Here is an 8,363-nt window from a genome sequence, read left to right as displayed (position 1 = left end):
TAAAAATACTATGAAAAATATATACTAACCAGAAAAGTTAATAAAATGGAAAAATTTATTGAAATATTAAAACTATCAAAATTGACTCAAATAGAAATAGATAATAACAGTATGTCTAACAAGAGATTGAATCAGTCATCAGAAACCTCCCAACAAAAACACAGGGCCAAATGGCATTGATGGTGATTTCTACCAAATATTTAAAGAATAATTAGCATCTATCTTTTAAAATAAGCAGAAGAAAAGATGTGTAATAAAAATAATGTTAATTATCATTGTCCACAAGGAAATGGAGAAACTGGAGTCCTCCTAGATTGCTAGTGGAAATATACAAGTTGGAAGCACTTTAGTAAGCAATTTGGCATTTCTTAAAAAATATTACAGTTCCCATAAGTCCCATAAATTTTATTTCTAGTTATACAATACCTGGGTATTGAAAACATGCTCACTCAAAAATGTGTAGGTCAAAGGGTACAGATTTGAAGTAAAGTCAGATGAGTAAGTGCAGATATTTAATATAGGGCATAAGGATTGAAGTTATTCACTGTATTTTATACTAAAAACTTTGTAAGGCAGTAGGTTTTAGAATCCTTGTGATGAAACTCTCTCTGTCTATTCATGTGGTGGTTACAGGAATGTAATATAAGATGAGGTAGCATAGAAATAAACAAACACACAGCATGTGTGCATACACACAGATTTTTATTCATGATTGGTATATGTAAACTAGTGGACCTGAATAAGATCAAAGGACTTTTATATACTAATATCTGTGTGATCTATAACATAGTTAAGAAAGTTGCTTTCACTTTGGGAAAAATGAAGAATGGAGCAATCTCTCTGTATTATTTCTCCTAAGTGTACATATCTGTTAGTAAACTTTCCACTGATGGGATAAAATACCTAAGAAAAACAACTTAAAGCCTGAAAGAATTATTCAGATTCAGAATTTTCAAGATTTCCACCCCTGGTCTGCTGCTTTTATTTTTTTGTGGACTTATAGTGGAGCAGGACATCACGGTGGAAGTGTGTGGCAGAGACAGCTGCTTACATCATGGTCAGTCAGGAAGCAGGGGGAGAGGGAGAGACCAGGACAGAAAGAGGGGTTGGAGAGAAAGGTAGACTTGGGACAGGATGCAGTCCCCAGGGTGCAACTTTAGGGTGCAATCCCATGGTACAACCCCAGTGGTCCACTCCCTTTAATCAGGTCCCACCTTCCGCAATGTCTGCCATCACACAATAGTCCAGTCAGCTATGAATCCCTCATGGATGACTCCACTGATGAGGTTAGAGTCCTCATTATCCTATCATTTCCAGAAAGCCCCTGAGCAAGACTGAACTGGAAACTTTAAATCCGTGAGTCTTGGCAGACATTCCAGATCCAAAATATAAGAATGTGAATCTATAATTTTCTCAAAATATGAAACTTAATAAATAGAAAAATAATGGAAACAATATTTAATTAACTAACATTATTTAGGGATAATACAAATATATAAAATGACACCTGCATGGTAATACAAAAACTATTTCTTGAAAGTTACATATTTCCTCAAGCACATGGGCACATATATACATTTGTTTTCATTTCTACCTATGCAGATTTGATTTTTAAGAGCACTGTTTTATAGAAGTAATTTTTTTCTGAAGAGAAATAAATATTACTTTTACAATGCATTCCCATTTACAGAAAATGCTACTGGTGCTCTAATTTGAATCATTGTATTGAATTACAACAAAATCTCTATTAGTGCCTTGTATCCTGATTCCCTATTATTCATATTGGACTGCTTGAAAATTAAGGTTTCATTTAGATGCTTAAAATTCACCAGTTTTTTTCTGCATGAAATATATTTCTTTTTAATATATCCTATTGACAGGGTGAGGTACTTATTCATCATTAAGAGGTCATGTGATTCTCTCTCCCTTTACTTTTATACTGATGGTTGATCTGAAAAGATTGTGCTATGTCATGTCATGTTGAAAATCATACGAACTTGGTTTTCTAACCAATGCCAAACATTTTATGTATCAGAAATACAATATCCCTGTAGTTTTAATGGAATTATTATTTATTTTTTGGAAAGGAAAACAAACTAACAAAACCATTTCCAGTTAAAGCAATATTCCAATAATTTAACATAGAGTCACTGGAATTTTATTGATAAAGTTACTCTATATATCCTTATCAAAATATTCAATTGTATGTTTCAAGTAGACATTTGCTCACATAAAAACAAAAAGATATATATTTAACTATTGTGAAGTACCTATGGGAATTTGGAATTTCAGAAAAGTTCTTACAATATAATTTATGGAAATATTGATCAAATAAATATTCTCACTTTATTCTCCTTAGACAAAAGTCTTTATTCTAAATGGTATTAAATTAATGTGTTATATTTAACTATGAAATTATAACTGAGGTCTCTGGACTAATTTTTAAGAAATTACTTGAAATAAATATTCTTCTTTGTTTGCATTTTATTTTATATTTTGCATGAGCCTTACATATTAGATACATATTATATACAGTTAATTTTTACTCATTAATTCATTAAATAAAATTAATCACATACTTAACCTTAAATTCATATTGAAATGCAGATGATCCAGATTATTCAAGAAATTTAAAGATGAACAAAACAAGAGAACTAACACTATTTTAATATACACTGCAATGGAAGAGCAATCAAGATTATGTGGGATTGGTATAAAAACTAACAGATCAGTTGATGAAGATCAGAATGAAGACCACAGAAATATTCCCATACATACATGGACAATTGATTTTTGACAAAGATGTGTAAAGATAATTGAGTAGCTTTAATAATTAAAATCCATTTGCAAAAATAAACAAAGACTTATATATGTAAATATATTTTCTGCCATGTACAAAAAATAATTCAAAATGACTCACATACAAAAAAGTTAAATTTGTGATAAAAAACTTTCAGAATAAGACATGGGAGAAAATCTTTATGCCCTGTGTTTTACCAACATATTTTATGATATGATACCAAAAGTAGTGTCCATAAGAACAAATTGAGAAACTACACTCTTCTAAAACAAAAACATGTGCTCTTAGAAAAATATATCCACATATAAAAATATAGAATAATAACTCTCACATGAAAAAATAAAATGCACCAATAAACTAATAATTTTAAAAGAAGATAATATAAAAAGAATCAAGAGCCAAATTGTGTTTGGTGAGAATATATTTATATATCATATTTATGATTAAAGACTTGTACTCAAACTTCTCAAAATAAACCAATTGAAGAAAAACTGAGTAAAAAATAATCACAAATCATTTACCAAAAAGGATATGCAGAGTCAATAACCACATGAGAAGATATATATCACCCTTTGTTGTTACAAAAATAAATATTAAAAATTTTAATATCAGAAAGGCAAACATCAAAGAGACTTCCTGTTTTAAATATTGTCAATAATAAGGAGGAATTAGAGTTCTGCTACACTGATGATGGAGGTGTAAAATGACATAACTATCTTGAAAAATGTTGGTTTCTTAAGAAATTAAATGTATGACTTCCATAGGTCTAACCATTCCACATAGAGGTATTCACCTAAGGTAAATGGAGGTATATGCCTATAAAACAACTTTTACATAAATGATCATAAGAACTTTTCTTGCACCAATTATGTCATGTATGCAAATCAAATATTAATTAATATTATTAATGAGATCAATGAGTGAGCATATGAGAAAACTGTCACGTATCTATAATATTACCTATTATTCAATAATAAAAAGGAAGGAGCTAATAACATATCACTGCTTGGATGAATTTAAAAAAATAATGCAAGTGAAACAAGTCAAGAGTATAATATGATATCTTTACATAAAATACTAGAAATAGAAAATGCAAATGAATATTTTGAACTTCTGTAGGAAGCTGATCTTTTAGTTACCTGGGATTAAAGTAAGGGTGCTTGTCATGGAAGAGAGGAGTGGAAGCATTATAAAGAAATCCATGGAAACATTTGGGAATGATTAAGTATATTGATCACAATGTTACCATAGTTTCTTGGGCATATAAATATTGCAAAATTCATCAAATTGTACATTTTAAATGTATGCAATTGTATCCCAATAAAGCTGTTTAAAATATGTGAAATACCTACATGCAAGTTCATTGAAATATGATTAAGAAAAATGCATATTGATTTAAAAACTAGAGAAAATAATTGTATGTTATAAAAATGCATACATATGTGCATATAGGGGAACTACTAATGCAAAGTGAATGGAAAAAATTAAGTCTTAAAAGACAATGTAAATGTAGGGCAAAATGGAGATAGAATGGGAAGAAGAGAAAAAGTAAAACTAAACATGTTTGTTTAGCATCATGCTTTTTCGTGAACTTGTAAAAAGCAAAACCATTTTGTTAACCTCTTATTTTTTTACTGTAATTTAGTTGGTGGAATTTTTTATTGTAGTTCACACAAGGGCAAGTAGAACTTCTTGTGCTCTCCAGAGTTCAGCCTGTTTTAATGCACATTGGAAAAAAAATATGTTTATGCTTTGCAGTGTGCAGTGGTTAAATGAAGAAGAGGGGAACATCTGAGGTGTCAGAAAATTAGAGATATGACTACAAAAAATTAATCAGCTTCTGCTCTTTATTATCATAGGGCTGAATTACTTTTAAAAGACCATAGTGTCTATGCTCATTTGGACACTGAAATTAAAATGTGTTAGGTGCAATACACCATCACTTTGACACATTTTGTCTTCTTAAAAAACATACGACATTGTGAAGAAGAATACTCAAGAGTATAGTAAGAATATCAAAGGCTAATTGGTAAACCTCCCTTTCTTCTGTCAGTTAATATTTTATTCTATTTGTGACAAATAAATATTAATGATGAAAAAGTTTCCAGACTATTTTTACAACATATCTTATCATGTCATAACATGCACTGCATTATATTAGTTTTTTAACAAGGACATTTATTTTGAAGCAATTTTTTCTGGTAATTTCCACTCATTCCTTGTGTGTTTAAATCATATACACTGTTCAGTACACAATATAAAAACTGTTACTGTAATAAGAGTCCCAAATCTTCAGCCTTGCTTTATCAATTCATGTATTTTGTAAACATGTCATCTTGCATTTATTACCTTTATAGCATTTATTTCAAGAGTTATTTTTAATCTTTCTTGTTACCTCCACTGGTTCATCTTGTATCAATTACCATGAGTTCTTCATCTGTGTTTCATTGTACACCTAGAAACTCCTAACATCCAACACCTATCTGATTGGAAGTATAAGGTTAATTGTCCCTTTTCTCTGAACTTTACTAAAAAAATGCTTTGGAAATATGAAACTTTAATTATGTGGAACACCAAATAATTAGAAAAACCAACATGTCACATTGAAGAATTTACAGAAAATAAAGAGCTCTTTTGTTCGACTCAACAACAACACTGAAGACAGTCATACAAATCAGTATCTGGACATAAAAGGGTTACTGTAGAAATGAATATTGACAAGAAACTTCCAGAAATCTTTAGTCAACAGCAACCATTTGGTGTTGTAAGGGGTGACTAATGTGATGGGCTGACAGATCTGACTCCATGAGAATTTTATAGGCCAGACTCTAAGGGAAATAACTAAACAGACTCCACTTTGCTCTGAGACTCCATGTTATGTAGGAAATAAGCTTCTCCCATGGAAAATCATAAACAAATAATTCATTTTATTTAGGGAGTTGATATTTCTAGCTATCCTTAAGGTAGAAGCAAAGCCTCTGTGCCCATCATCAGTTACTTGGTGTGACATGTTTAATAATATACAATGGCAACTCCTATGTAGGAAGGAATTGCTCTCATTTGATTCCTATTGCTCTTAAACAATATACCATGTGAATGGTGATTGTGTGGATGTTACTAACCATTCTTTAGTATGTACCTAGGTAAGGGTCATTTTGACCTACTTCTTTCTCTGTTGATGATCTCAAGATGTTATTTTGTAATTTCAAATCATAGCAACAGACACTTATGAATAATGTGATTTTTGGTATAAGAACACCTACAACCCTGTGGTTGGGGCTGTTATCCCAATAACCATTTTTTGGGGCATTGTGTGAGACAGTCAGCCAGCCAGCTTAATAAAGACTCTCAAATTGGACTTCTCAGTGGTGATTGGTCTGTTCTTAAGTTGTGCCCCATAATACTAACTAGACTAATTCCCTGTCTTCTAAGCAAAAGAGTTATATCATGCTTTTCTCCTACCTTAAGGATAGCTAGAAATATCAACTCCCTAAATAAAATGAATTATTTGTCCATGATTTCCCATGTAGAAAGATGTTAAAGCTAGAAAGAAAGGTAAACTGGTATGGTCGGTGACTTCAGTCCTTCTCAAGTGATCTATATAATTCAAAGACTTAAGCATAGCTTATTTGTATATGTCAAGCAGGTTTTAGCCATTAGTAGTGATATTTCATGACAAAATCCTTTATAAGGAAACCCAATGGTTTTCTCTACAAATCATTCAGTACTACTAATTATTACTGATCACTCTTATTTATATGAATGGACAAGGAATTAACACAAGATATATGAGGCAAATGAAGACAGGAATATGGAGTTATTATCAACAAATTAATCAACTTTTAGGATAGTAGAAAAGCATAAAGTAAAAAAGACTATACCTAATTTATATTTTCAGAAATTTGGGAGGTGTTCAAAATCATAAAACAAGGACAGGGTGCTTTAGATAAAAGCAAAATAAGAGATTAATCAAACACTTCAAATTTAATTTTAAAAATGTCAATTGATTCAGTGAATAACAAGAATCATGTGAATAAAAGGATTATTTGTATGTGGAGTATGCTGAGAGCTGCTGATGAAGGTGGGCTTGTCTCAATCATCTCTAAGTGGAGGTGTGCCCCTTGGTGAACACTGGAAGCTATCTCACAGACCTGAGACTCTTCCATTGTCATGGTAATGTCCTGTTCAAAGAAAATTCTGTGATGCCTTGGAATTTATTGTTTCAGACAGCCCCAGATGGAAAGAGATATCAGTGTGCCCAAGCAGCCCTGAGGCACAAGCTGCCTGGGGGAGGGAGAGTTACTGCCCAAGTGATAAGACTACAGTGGACAAACTTCCCCAGAGTCTATAAATAAAGCATGGGAGACTCACTCTTCATTAGAGATTGCACCTATCAGGTCCAATCCGCCCCACTTGGCCTCTAGGTTGAAACTAGTTCCCTGTGCCTTTTTTTATTTTATTTTCTATTAAATTATTTCAGACTTTTAATTTCTCAGTGGGCTCATACCTCTGTGTGGTTATCTGATCCCTCACTGTGCAGGACACAGCAATTGGAGTACATACTTACTCAAAATTTTCAAGATCAGCTTAAATTAATAAAGGAGACTATTCATAAAATCTAAGAATTTAAGTAACCTAGATTTCATCTGTCTTTAACACTAAGTGCAATAAAAATTACAGTAATAAAAATTGTCAAATATTTTATTCACACAAGTAGTGACTATAAAGAAAATCTGCACATGTTCATGCGCAAACATACACACACACACACACACAAACACACACACACACACACACACACACACACACAGAGGAAAGATATGTATTATACTCTTTGTAGAGAAAATACTAACCCTGACAGATGCCTATACCTTAATCTCTGAAGCCTGTGAACACCTAAGTTACAAGATCCTCTGTTACATTTATGGATGTAATTAAGAATCTTGAGATGGGAGCTTTATTTTGGAATATCTGGAAAGATATAATGTAATCACATTATAAGGCTTTTATTAAGATGGAGGCAAGGAGGGCAATGTCAGAATAGCAGAATACATTGAACAACACAATTTAACCTCGTGGCTAGTGGCTATTCAAGGTTGAAGAAAGGGTCATAAGTCAAGGACCCAAAGTGACCTCTAGAATTTGGACTAAGCAAAGAAATAGGTTTCTCTGGAGTCTTCCAGACATATACAACCATGCTGAAAACCTGTTTTCCATCCTGTATTCTCTTCAGAATTCAAAACTTCAGAACCATAAGATAATGCATTTTTGATGTTTTAAGAAATAAATTTGTAGTAATGTTTCATGACAGCAAAAAGATACACATAAAAACTTTGATAAGTCAAAATTCTATAACTTATGAAAAATAAAAGAAATTTGCATACATATTGGAAAATATGAATTTCCTCACAATCAAAAAATTCAAAGTAATGAAATTCATATATTATATGATTTTAAAACTCATTAAAGTCATTTGTTAATTTTTTTCATTGACAAAAATAGTTCTTAATCACCTACTTTGTGATGGACATTCATTTCAATTTAAAGTGTTATTACAAGTGAA

Source organism: Sciurus carolinensis, unplaced genomic scaffold, assembly GCF_902686445.1.
Source record: "Sciurus carolinensis unplaced genomic scaffold, mSciCar1.2, whole genome shotgun sequence".
NCBI lineage: Eukaryota > Metazoa > Chordata > Mammalia > Rodentia > Sciuridae > Sciurus > Sciurus carolinensis.
The sequence above is the reverse complement of the archived record's forward strand: the minus strand, read 5'-3'. Positions refer to the sequence as shown.